General features: G+C 44.6%; 3 non-coding genes across 3 annotated transcripts; all 3 read left to right on the forward strand.

Moving 5' to 3' along the window:
- Positions 1-1172: 1172 nt before the first annotated feature.
- On the forward strand, positions 1173-1243 carry trnag-gcc (transfer RNA glycine (anticodon GCC)). The gene has a single exon. It is a non-coding gene; the product is annotated as a tRNA-Gly (tRNA).
- A 2952-nt stretch (positions 1244-4195) lies between these two features.
- trnag-gcc (transfer RNA glycine (anticodon GCC)) lies at positions 4196-4266 on the forward strand. The gene has a single exon. It is a non-coding gene; the product is annotated as a tRNA-Gly (tRNA).
- Positions 4267-7194: 2928 nt separating this feature from the next.
- On the forward strand, positions 7195-7265 carry trnag-gcc (transfer RNA glycine (anticodon GCC)). The gene has a single exon. It is a non-coding gene; the product is annotated as a tRNA-Gly (tRNA).
- The last annotated feature ends 11321 nt before the right edge of the window (positions 7266-18586 follow it).

Here is an 18586-nt window from a genome sequence, read left to right on the forward strand (position 1 = left end):
AGGAAAGATGTGATTGCGCTAGAGAGGAGATTTACGACAGTGTTGCCAGAACATGAGAATTTTAGCAATGAGATTAGATTGGATAGGCTGGGGTTGTTCGCTTTGCTACTGAGGAGGCTGTTGGGAGATTTAATTGAGTTGTATAAAATTATGACGGGCCTAGATAGAGTGGATAGCCATAACCTATTTCCCTTAGCAGGGAGGTCAATAATCAGGGTACATGGATCTGGGATAATTGGTAGAAGGATTAGGGGGGAGCGGAAGATTTTTTTCTACCAAGTGAGCGATGGGGGACGGAAAATCACTGCCTGAAAGGCTGGTAGATGCAGAAACCCTCATCGCTTTGAAAAATAAAAAGGTCAATATGCACGTTAAGATCTGTAACCTACGCGTTAGGGACCAAACGCTGGAAAGGGGTATGAGGCTCGGTACAGATTTTGCGACCGCACTGGTACGATGTGCAGAATGGCTTCCTTCCGTTGCCTAACTTTCTAGGATTCTATGATATGACTGCCGATTGTCTCGGCCTCGTGATAACATACACTCTACCATAAGTATACTTTAATAAAATTGATGCTTTGTTTCACTGTGAGAGCGAAGAAACATAAGTGTGTACACAATAGCTGCAGCAGCTGGGTTGCACCTTTACTTTTCCAACCGTCTCAGTGCCTTTTTTTTACCTTTCTCTGCTGGTGTTGCAGGTTCGATCAGCCTTCACCATTCAAGGAAGTCTGAGAAGTCTATCAGGAGTCACACAGAGAGACAAGAGACAGAGACAGGGAAAGATAGAGAGATGCATGCAAAGAAAATAAAGAGTATAAATGTCAGGTTTTGCAAACTAGCAGAATTTAAGTTACAGATTGGTAAAGATTCATTCTCGGGTCTTGAAATCTTAGAAGAGAAGATTGGACGCCCGATTAAAAGCAGCGGCCACTTTGAAGTATCTCTCAAGATGGGAGAGAAGTAAATGCGGTCAATTAATTCCATTTAATGTATTTGAGCATTGAAGAGATCTTAAAGCCGGAGCACTGCGAGCCGAATTCAAATCTCGGCAGGAAAACCCCATTGGAGTTTTGAGACCACAGCTTGAACCACTCGGCCATCGCAGCTGTGAACGGCATGTTCGTTCAAACAGGATTGCATTTAGAAACATGCCACTTCTGCACAACCCAGCATTGGTGGTTCAGGGGTAGAATTCTCGCCTGCCACGCGGGTGACCCGGGTTCGATTCCCGGCCAATGCACGATCATTTTGCATTCTGCACCAAGGAGGAACTTCGCAACAGGAGTGTCTTATTTGTTTGTTCCTTCCATCCTGTTCCGCATCTCAATGAGATCATGGCTGATTTGTGACCGAACTCCCTGTACCCGCCTTCGTCCCATATCTCTAAACACCTTTGGTTAACAAAAAACTATTAATCACGGGTTTGAAATTAACAATTGAGCTCGCATCAACTGCCGTTTGTGGAAGAGATTTCCACACTTCTACCTCCCTTTGCTTGTGGAAGTGTGTCCTAACTTCATTCCTGAAAGTCCTGACTCTAATGTTTCGGCTGTGCCCCCAAGTCCTCGACACCCCAACGAGCGGAAATAGTTTCTTTGTGACTACCTCATCAGTTCCGCTTAATATCTTGATAATTTCGATCGCATCAGCCTTTAATCTACTAAATTGCAGGGAATACAACCATAGTTTGTATAATCTCTCCTCGTAATTTAACGCTTACAGTCCAGGTATCATTCCAGTAAATCTGCACTGCACTCCCTCCAAGGACAGTATATCCTTCCTCAGGTGCGGTGTCCAGAACTGAACACAGTACTGCAGGTGTGGTCCAACCAGAGCTTTATGTTGCTCTGGAATAATGTCCATTCCCTTGTATTCTCGTCCTCTAAATATATCGGCCACCATTCCATTAGCCTTTTTGATTATTTCCTGTACCTGTCCATGACATGTTATTGATCTATGTACGTGGACATCTAAGTTCCTTTGGAACTCCACAGTTTCGAAACTTTCACCTTTTGTAAAGTATTCTAACCTATCTTTGTGAGGTCCAAAGTGGATGACCTCACACTTGCCAAAATTTAAATCCATTAGCCAGGGTTTTGTCCATTCATTTATTATATTAATGTCTCTCTTGAATGTTATGCATTCATCTACACTGCTTACAACGCTGCCCATTTTGGGGCCATCGGCAAACTTCGATATGTCGTTCTCTATCCCGTCATCTACTATCAATGAGACCGCCTGAACTGGGGGAAATTCACATTCAGCATCAATCTCTTCATCATCTTGAGACATTTTATTTCCTTAACATGAGCTGCGCCTTGGGAACCTCAGCACTCTATCCTCTGGAGCTCAAACATGCTCTGAATGCAATTCAATCCGACCAACAGCAATTCTGAGAAAATGTCAGAATCCAATTGGTGTCTTTTCACTAAAATTAGTGGCATAGCAAGGCTCATCCGAGATTTGAACCTGGAACTTCTCGGATATTAAACAACTGAAGTCCCCACGTGAGAATCAGACATCTCGATCAAACAGGCACTGTTACTTGCTTCGTGCAGCCAGTGTCAAGTTTCGCTGTCTTCCAAAGCCGATCGGCCATCCTTTCAGACCTCTTCTGTCCATCCAATCTCGTTTTCTATTCCGGTGTGCAGTCAAATCAAGTTTTACACTAACTATTTCCTGTCGCCAATATTAGTCTCCCTTTACCAAATTGGTTTCGCCTGTACGACTTGTATTATCAAGCAAGACGTTTCAGAATTAGTTGCTCTGAAACTACATTGCTTTGGAGGATACTGAGAAGTGCAGATGAAAAGAGGGACCTTGGAGTGCATGTCCACAGATCCCTGACGTTAAGATTACAGGTAGTTAAGGTGGTTAAAAATGCACACAGGATACTTTCCTTTATTAACCGAGGCATAGAATGTAAGAGCAGAGAGGTTATGCTGGAAATTTATAAAACAATAGTTAGTCCACAACAAGAATACTGCGTACAGTTGTGGTCACCACATTACAGGAAAGATGTGATTCCACTAGAGATGGTACAGAGGAGATTAACGACAATGTTGCCAGAACTGGAGAATTTTAGCTATGAGGATAGATTGGATCGGCTGGGGTTGTTTGCTTTGGAACTGATGAGACTGTTGGGAGATTTAATTGAGGTGTATAAAATTATGACGCGCCGAGATAGAGTGGATAGCAAGGACCTATTTCCATTAGCAGGGAGGTCAATAATTAGGAGACATGGATCTAAGATAATTGGTCGAAGGATTGGAGGGGAGAGGAAAATTTATTTCTCAACCAGTGGGCGGTGGGAGTCGGGAAATCACTGCCTGAAAGAGTGGGAGAGGCGGAAACGCTCATCGCATTGAAAAATAAAAACTTCAATATGCACGTTAAGGTCCGTAAACAACAGGATTAGGGATCAAACGCTGGAAAGTGAGATGAGGCTCGGAACAGATTTTTCGGCCGGCACTGGCACGATGTGCAGAATGGCTTCCTTCCGTGGCCTAACTTTCTGTGATTCTATGATATGACTGCCGTCTGTCTCGGCATCGTGATAATATACACTCTACCATAAGTATACTTTAATCAAATTGGTGCTTTGTTTCACTGTGAGAGCGAAGATAAATAAGTGTGCAGACATTGGCTGCTGCAACTGCGTTGCACCTTTACTTTTGCTACGGTCTCAGTCCTTTTCATTACCCTTCTCTGCTGGTGTTGCAGTTCAGTTCAGCCTTCGCCGTTCAGGAAGCCTGAGAAGTCTATCAGGTGACACACAGAGAGACAAGAGACAGAGACAGGGAAAGATAGAGAGATGCATGCAAAGAAAATAAAGAGTATAAATGTCAGGTTTTGCAATCTAGCAGAATTTAAGTTACAGTTTGGGAGATATTGCTTCTCGGTCTTGAAATCTTGGAAGAGAAGATTGGACGCCCAATTAAAAGCACCGGCCACGTTGAAGTATCTCTCATGCTGGGAGAGAGATAAATGTGGTCAATTAATTCCAATTAATGTATTTGAGCATTGATGAGATCTTTGAACCGTCGCACTGCGAACAGAATTGAAACCTCGGCAGGAAAACCCCATTGGAGTTTTGAGACCACCGCTTGAACCAATCGTTCATCGCAGCTGTAAACGCCATGTTCGTTCAGACATCATTCCACAGAGAAACATGCAATTGTTGCATAAGCCAGCATTGGTGGTTCAGGGGTAGAATTCTCGCCTGCCACGCGGGAGACCCGGGTTCGATTCCCGGCCAATGCACGATCATTTTGCATTCTGCACCAAGGAGGAACTTCGGAACAGGAGTCTGGTGTTTGGTCCTTCCAGCCTGTTCCGCAACTCAATGAGATAATGTCTGAGTTGTGACCAAACTCTCTGTGCCCGCCTGAGCCCCATATCTCTCAATACCTTTGGTTAGCAAAAATCTCTCAATCACGGGTTTGAAATTAACAATTGAGCTCGCGTCAACTGCCGTTTGTTGAAGAGACTTCCACAATTCTACCTCCCTTTGCTCGTGGACAGTTGTCCTAAATTCACTTCTGAAAGTCTGACTCCAATGTTTAGGCTCTGCCCCCAAGTCCGAGACAGGCCAACGAGCGGAAATAGTTTCTATATAACTAACTCATCAGTTCCTCTTAATATCTTGATAATTTCGATCACATCAGCCCTCAATTTTATAAATTGCAGGGAATACAACCATAGTTTGTGCAGTCTCTCCTCGTAATTGAACGCTTAGACTCAAGTTATCATTCCAATAAATCTAAACTGCACTCCCTCCAAGGACAGTATGTCCTTCCTAAGGTGCGGTGCCCAGAACTGCACACAGTACTCCAGGTGTGGTCCAACCAGAGCTTTGTGCAGCTGTAGCATAATGTCTATTGCCTTGTATTCTTGTCCTCTAAATATATCGGCCACCATTCCATTAGACTTTTTGATTATTTCCTGTACCTGTCCATTATATGTTATTGATTTATGTACATGGACAGTTAAGTTCCTTTGAAACTCCACAGTTTCGAATTTTTCACCTTTTGTAAAGTATTCTGATCGATCTTTGTGAGGTCCAAAGTGGATGAGCTCACAATTGCCAAAATTGAAATCCATTTGCCACGGTTTTGGCCATTCTTTATTATAGTAATACCTCTCTGGAATGTTATGCTTTCATCTGCACTGCTTACAACGCTGCCCATTTTGGGGCCATCGGCAAACTTCGTTCCCGATCCCGTCATCTAATATCAATGAGACCGCCTGAACTGGGGGAAATTCACATTCAGCATCAATCTCTTCATCATCTTGAGACATTTTATTTACTTCACATTTGTTGCGGCTTGGGACCTTCATCACTCTGTCGTCTGGAGCGCAAACATGTTCTGCATGTAATCCAATCCTACCAACAGCAATACTGAGAAGATGTCAGAAGCCAATTGGAGTCTTTTCACTCAAAGTAGTGGCACAGCAAGGCTCATCCGGGATTTGAACGCGGAACTTCTCGGATATTAATCAACTGAAGCTCCGAAGCCAGAATCAAACTTCAAGATCAACCAGGCGCTTTTACTTGCTTCGTGCAGCCAGTGTAAAGTTTCGCTGTCTTCCAAAGCCGATCGGCCATCCTTTCAGACATCTTCTATCCATCCAATTTCGTTTTGTATTCCGGTGTGCAGTAATATCAAGTTGTACACCAACTATTTCCTGTCACGAATATTCGTTTCGCTTCACTAAATTGGTTTCGTCTGTATGACTTGTTTTATCAAATGAGACGTTTCAGGATTATTTGCTCTGAAACTACATTTCTTTGGTGGATACTGAGAGGTGCAGATGAAAAGAGGAACCTTGGAGTGCATGTCCACAGATCCATGAAGGTAAGAGGACAGGTAGTTAAGGTGGTTAAAAATGCGTACAGGATACTCTCCTTTATTAGCCGAGGCATAGAATGTAAGAGCAGGGAGGTTATGGTAGAAATTTATAAAACAATAGTTAGGCCACAGCAAGAATACTGCATACAGTTGTTGTCACCACATTACAGGAAAGATGTGATTGCGCTAGAGAGGAGATTTACGACAGTGTTGCCAGAACATGAGAATTTTAGCTATGAGATTAGATTGGATAGGCTGGGGTTGTTCGCTTTGGTACTGAGGAGGCTGTTGGGAGATTTAATTAAGGTGTATAAAATTATGACGGGCCTAGATAGAGTGGATAGCAAGAACCTATTTCCCTTAGCAGGGAGGTCAATAATCAGGGTACATGGATCTGGGATAATTGGTAGAAGGATTAGAGGGGAGCGGAAGATTTTTTTCTACCAAGTGGGCGATGGGGGACGGAAAATCACTGCCTGAAAGGCTGGTAGATGCAGAAACCCTCATCGCATTGAAAAATAAAAAGGTCAATATGCACGTTAAGATCTGTAACCTACGCGTTAGGGACCAAACGCTGGAAAGGGGTATGAGGCTCGGTACAGATTTTTCGGCCGCACTGGTACGATGTGCAGAATGGCTTCCTTCCGTTGCCTAACTTTCTAGGATTCTATGATATGACTGCCGATTGTCTCGGCTTCGTGATAACATACACTCTACCATAAGTATACTTTAATAAAATTGATGCTTTGTTTCACTGTGAGAGCGAAGAAACATAAGTGTGTACACAATAGCTGCAGCAGCTGGGTTGCACCTTTACTTTTCCAACCGTCTCAGTGCCTTTTTTTACCTTTATCTGCTGGTGTTGCAGGTTCGATCAGCCTTCACCATTCAAGGAAGTCTGAGAAGTCTATCAGGAGTCACACAGAGAGACAAGAGACAGAGACAGGGAAAGATAGAGAGATGCATGCAAAGAAAATAAAGAGTATAAATGTCAGGTTTTGCAAACTAGCAGAATTTAAGTTACAGATTGGTAAAGATTCATTCTCGGGTCTTGAAATCTTAGAAGAGAAGATTGGACGCCCGATTAAAAGCAGCGGCCACTTTGAAGTATCTCTCAAGATGGGAGAGAGGTAAATGCGGTCAATTAATTCCATTTAATGTATTTGAGCATTGAAGAGATCTTAAAGCCGGAGCACTGCGAGCCGAATTCAAATCTCGGCAGGAAAACCCCATTGGAGTTTTGAGACCACAGCTTCAACCACTCGTCCATCGCAGCTGGAAACGGCATGTTCGTTCAGACAGGATTCCATTTAGAAACATGCAAATTTTTCACAACCCAGCATTGGTGGTTCAGGGGTAGAATTCTCGCCTGCCACGCGGGACACGCGGGTTCGATTCCCGGCCAATGCATGATCGTTTTGCATTCTGCACCAAGGAGGAACTTCGGAACAGGAGTTTGGTCTTTGATCCTTCCAGCCTGTTCCGTAACTCAATGAGTTGTGACCGAACTCCCTGCACCCGCTTTCCTCCCATATCTCTAAATACCTTTGGTTAACAAAAATCTATAAATCACGGGTTTGAAATTAACAATTGAGCTCGCATCAACTGCCGTTTGTGGAAGAGATTCCCACACTTCGACCTCCCTTTGCTTGTGGAAGTGTGTCCTAACTTCACTCCTGAAAGTCCTGACTCAAATGTTTAGGCTATGCCCCCAAGTCCTCGACACCCCAACGAGCGGAAATAGTTTCTTTGTAACTACCCCATCAGTTCCTAATAATATCTTGATAATTTCGATCACATCAGCCTTTAATCGACTAAATTGCAGTGAATACAACCATAGTTTGTGTAATCTCTCCTCGTAATTTAACGCTTCGGGCCCAGGCATCATTCTAGTAAATCTACACTGCACTCCCTCCAAGGTCAGAATATCCTTCCGAAGGTGCAGTGCCCAGAACTGAACACAGTACTCCAGGTGTGGTCCAACCAGAGCTTTTTGTAGCTGTAGAATAATGTCTCTTCCCTTGTATTCGCGTCCTCTAAATATATAGGCCACCATTCCATTATCCTTTTTGATTATTTCCTGTACCGGTCCATGACATGATATTGATCTGTGTACAGGGAAAACCTAAGTTCCTATGGAAAGCCACAGTTTCCAATTTTTCACCTTTTATAAAGTATTCTGATCTATCTTTGTGATGTCCAAAGTGGATGACCTCACACTTGCCAAAATTGAAATCCATTTGCCACGGTTTTGTCCATTCATTTATTATATTAATGTCTCTCTGGAATGTTATGCTTTCATCTACACTGCTTACATCGCTTCCCATTTTGGGTCCATCGGCAAACTTCGATATGTCGTTCTCTATCCCGTTATCCAATATCAATTAGACCGACTGACCTTGGGGAAATTCACATTCAGCATCAATCTCTTCATCATCTTGAGACATTTTATTTACTTTACATGTGTTGCCCAGGCATAGAATGTAAGAGCAGTGAGGTTGTTCTTGAAAAGAATATAACACTAGTTAGGCCACAGCTGGAGTATTGCCTACAGTTGTGGTCACCACATTACAGGAAAGATGCGACTGCACGAGAAATGGTACAGATGTGATTTACGACGATGTTGAGAGGACTGGAGAATTTTAGCTATGAGAATAGATTGGATAGGCTGAGGGTGTTTTCTCTGGAACCGAGGAGGCTGAGGGGAGATTTAATTGAGGTGTACAAAATTATGACGGGCCTGGATAGAGTGGAAAGGAAGGACCTGTTTCACTTAGCAGGGAGGTCAATAAAAAGGGCGCATAGATTTAGGGTAATTGGTCGAGGATTAGAGTGGAGCAGAGGGGATTTTTTTCCACCCAGCGGGTGGGGGGGTCTGGAACTCACTGCCTGAGAGGGTGGGAGAAGCAGAAACCCTCATCGGATTTAAAAAGCACTTCAATATGCACTTGAAGAGCCATAACCGACAAGACTACGGACCAAACGCTGGTAAGTCGGGCGATGCTGGATACCTCTTTTCCGGCCGGTACAAACACGATCGGCGGAATGGCCTCCACTGGCGTAAATTTTTCAGATTGTCTGATTCTCTGATATGATTGCCGTCTGTCTCGGCATGGTGATAACATACACTCTACCAAAAGAATACTTTATTCAAATTGGTGATTTGATTCACTGTGAGAGCGACGATACATAAATGTGTAGACATTGGCTGCAGCAGCTGGGTTGCACCTTTACTTTTCCTACCGTCTCAGTCTTTCTTTAATCTTCTCTGCTGGTGTTGCAGGTTCGATCAGCCGTCGCCGTTCCATTTCACGCTCAGGCCTACCCGCACTCGGTACTGTCATGGCCTGAACACGTCTTTCGCGTTCTCACAGAAAATGCCACTTTTGCGAGCAGCTTGTCTGGACTGGACTGCACTGAGCTGGGACACTGGGAGTATTCAATTAATGAAATCAGTACTTCAAACAGAAAAAAATCTTCACTCACTCATCCTGATACATTAGGGTCTCATTAGAAGCCTAAAAAGCCCATCAGGCAACAACACAAGAGACAGAGATAGGGAGAGATAGAGAAATGCATGCAAAGAAAATATAGGTTTTCAATAGAATCATACAATCATAAAATGGTTACAGAACAGAAGGAGGCTATTCGGCCCATCGAGCCCGTGCCGGGTCATTTCAAGAGCAATCCAGTTAGTCCCATTCCCCCGCTCCTTCCGGTCGCTCTATATTTTTATGCCTTCAAGTATTTATCGAATTCCTTTTTAAAACCCACGATTCAATCTGCTTCCACCATCCTTTCAGGCAGCGCATTCCAGATTATAACTACTCGCTGGGTAAAAAAGTGTTTCCTCATGTCGCCTTTGGTTCTTTTGCCAATCACCGTAAATCTGTGTCCTCTGGTTCTCGATCCTTCCGCCAATGGGAACAGGTTCTCTTTATTTACTTCATCTAAACCCTTCATGACTTTGAACACTTCTATCAAATCTCCTCTTAACGTTCTCTGCTCTAAGGAGAACAACCCCAGCACGGGGTAAATGCGATCAATCAGCTTCAATTCATTAATTTGAGCATTAAACAGCTCTTTAAACGTTACTGTGACATTATGGTAGCGTGGCCTCGCGGTCTAAAGTGTTTCATCAAATTTCTATGGAGGCGTGGGTTTGAATCCCACTGATGCTAGAATTTCTGGCAATGTTTATTTTGATCTGTTCACAGAAAACCCGATTGTCGTGCGATGGAGCAGAGGATGTGAAAGAAGCTAAAAGTGAAATGCAGATATTATTTGCATCAAGGGGACAGGACACGTTTCCACAGGTAAGCGTCTCTCACCTTAAGATTCTTTCCAGCAGAGTGGGACAGTTGATCAGAGTGACCGGGCTCTAGCGGCGCAGTCAGTGCGTCGTCCTAAAATGACTGTACAGGGTCGGGAAATGGCGAGGTTGTTAGTTGAGTCTCACCTAGATAAACGAATCTTTTTCCTTTTGAACATTTCGAACGGAGCAAAAGGAATAATTGAGGTGTTCCAAAATGCATCAATTATTTGTCTCGTCACGTGGTTCCTCTTGTTGCAATAGCAGATGTGATATTTAGTGTTATCAGTTTACAGGAGGTAGACTGCGGAATTGGAGCCACGCACTATGATTTTGATCCATCTGTAAATTGTGGGATTTAGCTTGAGCTTTAAATCAGCGCGTTAGACCGCTCAGCCACGATAATTTCCATCTTGCGATCTTCAGGAGCTACTTCTACAGCATAGAATTACTGCAAGCAAGAATTCTACCCCTGAAGCACCAATGCTTGCACGGCAGCCGGATGCATTTGTCCAGTTGGAAACCTGTCTGATGGAACATGCAGTCTGATAGAACCGGAAGTCCAGCAGATTGACTTTTGCGGTGAGCAGATGATGAGCCTCCTTCTTGAGAGTGTTTCGCCAATCCAGCTCATAGTGGATTAAGCATTATAAATTCGGGTGGGACTGGAGCCACTTGTATAAGAGGAAGTGGAGGGGGTTGTTTCCCTTCCTTGACGAGCATTAATGATCCTGTTGAGGTTTTGATGCAAAATTTCACTTCCCAGCGCCGAAATCACCGAACCCTGAGCTAAAATTCAACGATGGTGAGATTTGGACATACAACTTTTGCAGTGATTAGAAGAAGTCCCACGTGCTACCCATGGCGCCACAAATCGGCTATCGATTAGGTTATTTCACGTTACCCATATGCTGCTTTGGAACTTTTGCTGCGTTGCAGTAAGTGGTTCAAAAGCTCAGTGGAGATTCAAAGCAGCTCCTGAGAAAGCGACACAGCGACGGTTTGTGCAATGCATAGTCCTCTCTCTCTCTCCCATTTGCTCACTCTCGCTTTCCATCTTGAGCTCTCACTCTCCCCGTTTATCTCATGAGCGCTGGAATACCAAGGGGTGGAAGTTATGTTAAAGCTGCGCAGAGCTCTGGCAAGACCCCATCTGGAGGACAGCATTCAATTCTGGGCACCCCACCTCAGGAAGGATGTATGAACCTGGATGTTCGAGGGGCTGAATGGCCTACTCATGTTCCTATGTTCCAATAAATGAAAGAATAATTCAAGTATGGAGACCCGAATGTATCAGGATGAGTGAGTGAAGAATGTTTTCTGTTTGAAGTGCTGATTTCATTCATTGAATGCTCCCAGTGTCCCAGCTCAGTGCAGTCCAGTCCAGACAAGCTGCTCGCAAAAGTGGCATTTTCTGTGAGAACACGAAAGACGTGTTCAGGCCATGACAGTACCGAGTGCGGATAGGCCTGCGCGTGCAATGGAAAATTGAGGTGAAATACTCCCACAAGCAGCGGGTGTCTCTGTTTCCATTTCCACAATGCACGCACGCACGGGCCGAATCGATGCAGCTCCTGGGAAATCAGCGAGGTGACGCAGGGCTGTCGTGGATCATTTGAAGCAACTGGCACACACAAGATTCGGCCCGTTTCACGTGGAATCTCCTGTTTCTGAATCTTCTTTCCTTCCTGCTTCCTCTGCACCTCCAGCTGCCAGTTGAATTAGATGCTTGATGCAAACACAGCGAATACATGAAACCCATCTTGACCTGGTCAGCAGGGAGAGGGAAAGGATGGTGCTGGCCATTGAGAAGGGATGGATTTTGCACATACCGGGAAAAATAGACGCAAATGTCTCATCTCCCTGCTTCTTTGCTTTGCGGAATATCTTAGCATTCAGAGATGATCTCACTGCCCCCCAGGCCCATGATCCCCACTCGCACTCTCCTTCCAATCTCAAACACTTTGCTTAGGTTTGAAATTGTATATGTTTTCACACTGGGACTTAATTTGCAGAAAGCGATGCTGTGATAACCCGGGGCTATTGAGGAGATGCAGTGCAAGAAGATACATAAAAGGCTAATGATAATAATGACTGTTCTCACACTGTGAGCTACAGTTAAAGGCTGACAACATTTAAAGTCTCATGCAGCAGGTCTGGGCCCAAATCTTTCACGTGGCATCTCCTTCTGCTTCTGTCACTCCGTTTCCTCCACGGAGAGTTCATTTGGAATTCCTGTGCGGCTGCATTGCGCATTTTCCAGAACTGCTTCGAGCGCAATTCGCTCCAGTCCATCAATTGCAGATATTAGTTTGATTAAGGGGAGAGGACACCTTTTCACAGGCAAAGGCTGTTCATCCTATTGTTTTTCTGCCAGATTAGGGCAGATGATCAAAGTAACCGGATTGGGTGAACTGTCCGTACAGGTGCCTGGTGGGCTCGTGGTTATGATTCGGCGCTTACACTGATATAATTAATTACATGAAACCAAATAAACTCTACGAACAGAGGAATATTTCTGTAAACACCATTAACCAACCTGTAACATTTTGTTGCAGACTGAAAGAAACCCTAACATGGTTACCGAATGACACTCACTAGTTTAATAATGATTTGTTTTGTATTTGAAACGCTTTTCCGACTGCATTTTAGGAGACTGTTTGGAAATGTTCAGTGTGTATGAGACCAGGAGTTTGGTGCAGCCGTTGTTAAATTGAACAGGAACAGCCAATTGTCGACCTATCAACACAGGAGAAGAAACTCGCCCCTGGAGGTACATCTGGAGCAAGTTCCAATATAATGAAAAAATTCTGCCCGGGATCGAATCGGGGGCTTTTTGCGTGTGAGGCAAACGTGATAATCGCGATAATACAGAAACCGCAACACGGTAAGTATTTTTAAAAATGCTCAGTGTTTATCACACCAGTAACCTGGTGCAACCGCTGATCAATTTCACAGGACCGGTGCTTTGTATCAAACAGAAGTTAGCAGCAAAAAGTGTTATTAATGGTAATAGTGGGACTGAGAAATGCTTAAACAACCGGCACTCTGTAAAACATAACTCCAATTATCGGTTGAAATAAAATCCTGAACTGACAGAGCGGAGGGCAATTAAAGATTGAATTATATCGCAATTCACTGAATCTAAACAACGTTTAAAGAAGTGAATCTCTCAGGAGTAGGATTCCTGCGCTTTTGGTGAGGAAGTGTGGTTGGCTGCTGCTTTCGTCCCCTGCACTCCCAGAAGCGCGGTGGTGGTCAGTACCGATCGCCATCCATATGGATTTCGGATCCACAAGTTTCCTGTGGAGCTGGTGGCAGAACTGCAGCATCTGACTTCAGATCCGAAGACTAAGTGTTTGAATTACGTTGGGTCGCAGCATTTTCACTGCGGCTCAGGGCTCTGCGACTGATTTTATGTCGGGACAGTGTTTGAGGGATTGGCTGTTCAGCATTTGCGCAGTAAAGCAAAATTACATTTCATACATCAATGTTTTTTTTCTGTTACTTTCTGTTTAGACCCTTTCCAGTTTTATATAGAAACAGATATCAGTATTTAAGGGATGTGCTGAGCAATGTTTGTGGAATCAGTGTAATTAAATTTGATACCTCAATGTTGTTTTTTCTGTAACTTTCTATTTACACCTTCTCCAGTTTTGCATAGAAACAGGTATCAATGTTTGGAGGGTGTGGTGAGCAAAGTTTGTGTAATCAGCATAATTCAGTGTCATACAATGAATGGCTTTTTCTGTTACTTTCTATTTAGACCCTCTCCAGTTTTATATAGAAACAGGTCTCAATTTTTAAGGGCTGTGGTGTGCAATGTTTATGGAATCAGCGTAATTAAATTTGCTTATTTAGTCTATTCCGTCTCCAGCCCAAACTCTTGTCGTTAGATTTGTAACTTCACCGAGTTCAAAATGGGATAAATCCACCGTCCAGCCACTCGGCAATCATAAATTTTAATTGAACTTTACTCTGGCCCAGAGTCACCCGCTGTAATCCAGTCTTTCTCGGGCACATTAACATCATAACCACTGGTTTAAAAGAGAAAACTGCCGTCCGTTTCACTGGAAGTGCAAGAGACAACTTTGTAGACACCGGCTCATTGGACCTTCTCATTTCAACTCATCTCATTTTCAGCAAACCAGAACGTTACTGAAATAAAGGATGGTGAATAACAGCTCGAAAAATCAATGTTGTCTATCATTGGGTGACTGAGTCTTCCAACATACAGACATACAGACATTTCGGGGCAAGGGGAGTTTGAAGTTCAGAAATAAAACAGCACAGATTTTCACTCGTGCAAGCTGCACACCCTTTATTTTGGAAAAGTAAACTGATGGTAAGACAGCTGTTACATTGATCACGACAAGCTGAAGCTTTCGCTCGGTGAATTAATGGTTCAGTGCGCAAGACGTCGTGTTTCTATAGCGCAATTGGTTCCTGTTAATTAATAATGGTTGGTGGTTCAATTCCACTCACAGAGGGTGACTGTCACCTTAACATTCATTGTCTCGCATTGCCGGGTTTCTAAAGTGCTGCTATCAGCTGAGCACGGCTGATATTCCAACATTTCGCCTGCGGTCGGAGAGCAGCCACACGAACAATAAATAAAAAACCGAGATTGGCTTCAAGGTAATCAGAATTCTTCTTGACAGACCAGATCCGAAGAGAATGCTCACGGTTTGCCGGAGAGCTGTCTCGCTGTGACGTGGATATTTCTGCAGTGAGCGAGAGGCAAACTGTTTCCCATTTTTCCGTGATGAATGTCACTCCCTTTACTTTGGAAAAGTAAAATGGTATTCACATTCCGACAGGTTTCAGTTGATTTGTGAGGGATCATTAAAGGATCCTGCAGCGCTGCCTCCGTTAACAACAGCAGTTCTGAGCCGCATCTCAGAAGCAGCAACAATCCCATCAGTTTTTTGCTGTTCCCCAGCTCCCGGAGTGAGCGAGACCCTGACAGCAGCACCATTCAGGCCGCCTGTCCGCCCTGCCCTCTCCAATCACCGGCTGCCGATGGAAAGCAGCGAATGCAGTCTCAGACCGAGCATTATTGCCCTTCCCTGGGAAACTGGATACCACGGCCCGACCAAACGTCCCCATACACCGAGCACAGGCAGAGGAAACTCCGGGGAGTTTATATACTGATCACTCGGCCTTCCAGCAGGATTTAGCGAGAATCAGAGAGAGTGAAACTGCCATTGGGCCTCACTGAGAAAATCGGGGTCAGTAAATTAGAGATTCTGGAGTCAGGATGAGCCAGCGGTTGAGGTCGCTGTATTCAGATCGCAGTTTCCCTAGTGTTGTGGTTTTGAATCCTCAATCTTCACATTCAGTCCTTTGCTTGTACGAAATTCTTTCTTGTGCCTTAGGCTGGAGGTGTTTTTTTTTCTGCACAGTTGATTTGCTACTTCCAGAAAACCAACCCGACATCCGTCCCCGGCAGGTTTGTTTTTATTGGTTGTAAGAATGTGTAGTGTTTGGGGTCAGTAGAACACGGCCCGTGGAATCAATCCATTGTGGCATTGACCAGTTGTTCCAATTCCTTTGCCACAAGACTCATCTGGCGAAATGGAAATCCAGATGTGGCTCATTGCAATTGCGATTATTAAATAAAAATGAGTCATGGACACGGCCTTTAGGCCTATGGTCTCAATACTCATTCGCATGTGGACTTTAAACTTTTTGTGTGTTGTTGATAAAATGGTGAAAAGCAGAGTGCGAATGTTTTTGATCGTTGTGAGTCCTTTACTTCCTCGGTTACTGAATGGTGGGAGATGTTTGTTATGAAACAGACACATATGAAGTACACCTCACTGTCTATTGTGCGTGTGCAAGATGTTTTCTGTTAAAATTCGTTCATGTGACTTAAACAATGCCACCATAGCCACACCTGCGGCTAGTCAGCAATTTCTCTTGGACAACACTGACATAGAGCATGGCCGAGTGCACTGAGTCCGGACATTGATGCTTCAGGACTGTCAGGGTGGGATTCGATTTTCGTCTCTAACAAAATTTCCATAGCAACGGAAAGAATGGCGGCTGATGTTGCATAAACATCACAGTCAAACAAACACACACTCTTTGTATCAACTCACTTGAGGTTGTACAAGAGTGGGGGGCACTAGTTAATGTACTTTAGCTGAGGCGGCACGAGTTGGGGTTGTATGATAGAGTGGAGCAGCCGTTGCCCTTCTGTATTACTAAGGTGGGAATCCAGACTACTTGTATCACAAGCACGGAACATTTTTAACCAAGTCCTAAAATACCGCCTGTAAAATGAGAACGGGTGACAATTCAACACAGGGAAAACACAGCAAACTCATTTAAGTTTAGACTGTCACTTGTTAATCAAGGTGGAAAGCCAACAAAGTGGAGCATTGTTCAGGGATGTCCTGTTCATAATAGGCTGGAAAAAGCCAATCCGGCAAATTATTACCCCATCAGTCTGCACTCAATCATCAGCAAAGTGATGGAAGGTGTCGTCGACAGTGCTATCAAGCGGCACTTAACCTGCTCACCGATGCTCAGTTTGGGTTTCGCCAGGACCACTCGGCGACAGACCTCATTGCAGCCTTGGTCCAAACCTGGACAAAAGAGGTAAATTCCGGAGGTGAGGTGAGAGTAACTGCCCTTGACATCAAGGCATCCTTTGACCGATGTGTCTTCAAGGAGCCCTAGGAAATTTGAAGTCAACGGGAATCAGGGGGAAAACTCTCCAGTGGCTGGAATCGTACCTGGCGCCAAGTAAGATGGTAGTGGTTGTTGGAGGCAAATCATCTCCGCCCCAGGACATCACTGCAGGAGTTCCTCAGGGCAGTGTCCGACGCCCAACCATCTTCAGCTGCTTTATCAATAGCCTTTCCTCCATCATAAGGTCAGAAATGGGGATGTTCGCTGATGATTGCACAGTGTACATTTCCATTCGCAATCCCTCTACCAATGAAGCAGTACGTGCCCGCGTGCAGCAAAACCTGGACAACATTCAGCCTTGGGCTGATGAGTGGCAAGTAACATTCAAGTGCCAGGCAATGACCAACTCTAACAAGAGAAAACCTAACCAACTCCCCTTGACATTCAACGGCATTACCATCGCCGAATTCCCCGCCATCAACAGCCTGGGGGTCACCATTGACCAGAAACTTAACTGGACCAGCTACATAAATACTGTGGCGACAAGAGCAGGTCAGAGGATGGGTATTGTGCGGCGAGTGACTCATCTCTTGACTCCCCAAAGTCTTTCTACTATCTACAATGTACAAGTCAGGAGTGTGATGGAATATCCTTCACTTGCCTGGATGTGTGCAGCTCCAGCTTCAATCAAGAAGCTCGACATCATCCAGGACAAAGCATCCCGCTTGATTGGCACCCCATCCACCACCCTAAACATTCACCCCCTTCACCACCAGCTCACCGTGGCTGCAGTGTGTACCATCTACAGGATGCACTGCAGCAATTCGCCAAGGCTTCATCGACAGCACCACCCAAATCCGCGACCTCTATCACCTAGAAAGTCAAGGGCATATGGCACATAGGAACAACACCACCTGCATGTTCCCCTCCAAGTCACACACCATCCTACCTAGGAAATATATCGCCGTACCTTCATTGTCGCTGGGTCAAAATCCTGGAACTCCCTTCCTAACAGCACTGTGGGAGAACCTTCACCGCACGGACTTTAGCGGTTCAAGGAGCTGGATCACCACCACCTTCTCAAGCACAATTAGGGATGGCCAATAAATGCTGGCCTTGCCAGCGACGCTCAAATCTCATAGAATCGTAGAATGTTTACAGCACGGAAGGAGGCCATTCGGCTCCATGCAATCGTAATCCAGCTAGTCTCACTCTCCCGCCCTTTCCCTGTAGCCCTGCATTTTTTTCCTTTCAAGCAATTATCCAGTTGCCTTTGAATCTGCCTTCACCACCCCCTCGGGCAGTGCATTCCAGATCCTAACCATTCGCTATTTAAAAACGTTTTTCGTCATGTCACCTTTGGTTCTTTTGCCAATCACCTGAAATCTATGTCCTCTGGTTCTCGACCCTTCTACCATTGGGAACAGTTTCTCTCTATCTATTCTGTCTAGACCCATCATGATTTTGAATTCCTCTATCAAATCTCCCCGCAACCTTCTCTGTTCCAACGAGAACAACCCCAGCTTCTCCAGTCTGTCCAAGTAACTAAATTCCCTCATCCCTGCAATCATTCTAGTAAATCTCTCCTGCACCCTCTGTAAGGCCTTCACATCTTTCCTGAACTGCGGTGCACAGAACCGGACACAATACCATAGTTGTGGCCGAAACAGTGTTTTCTTAAGGTTCATCATGACTTCCATACTTTTTTACTCGATGCCTCTATTTATGAAGTCCAGGATCCCGTATACCTTTTCAACCGCATTCTCAACCTGCTCTGAAG

This window comes from Heptranchias perlo, chromosome 20 (genome assembly GCF_035084215.1).
Source record: "Heptranchias perlo isolate sHepPer1 chromosome 20, sHepPer1.hap1, whole genome shotgun sequence".
In the NCBI taxonomy this organism is placed as follows: Eukaryota; Metazoa; Chordata; class Chondrichthyes; order Hexanchiformes; family Hexanchidae; genus Heptranchias; species Heptranchias perlo.